Consider the following 699-nt stretch of genomic DNA (forward strand, 5'->3'; position numbering starts at 1 on the left):
ATTCACAATACGAATGGTCTAATGCCATACTCCACTTCTACAAGCCATTTTCGCATGGCTGTACACTTATACATTTCATAAAGTACTCGAAGACAACAATGGGTAGTCCTATACATGCCATAACAAATTCAACCAAATAGTACCCAAAAGAGCCTTGATAGTGTGGGCGACTTCGACTTCAAGATCCCGAGTCCGATAGCTGGAGAACCAAAAATCTATAAAACAGAGGAGCAATGTAACGAGTAAGCAATTTATGCTTAGTAAGTTTGAGCAAGGAATTCCAGCATGCACAAGAATAGCACACATTTTGCTAAACGGAATATTTCATAATACGCAATTTACGATATAAAACTTGCTTCACAACATTAACAACCCTTATGTACATACACAATAAACTAACTGGCCGAAGCCGGTAGCTCGTTTATTAACTGAGCGAACATTTATTTGTAAGGGCTCGATTAAATTCAACACATACGTACATATCCCCATATTGGGATGTTTTTCGAGTATTCGCTGGAATTTTACAGCAGCTCATTCATTACCAATCACGTACCTTCGGGATTTAACCGAAGGATATAGCTCCTCGTTCAAATGCCTTCGGGACATAACCGGTTTTTATAACTCACACAATGCCTTCGGGACATAACCCGGATTTAACAACTCCACGAATACCTTCGGGACTTACCGGATTAATAACTC

This window comes from Gossypium hirsutum, chromosome D01 (genome assembly GCF_007990345.1).
Source record: "Gossypium hirsutum isolate 1008001.06 chromosome D01, Gossypium_hirsutum_v2.1, whole genome shotgun sequence".
Taxonomy (NCBI): domain Eukaryota; kingdom Viridiplantae; phylum Streptophyta; class Magnoliopsida; order Malvales; family Malvaceae; genus Gossypium; species Gossypium hirsutum.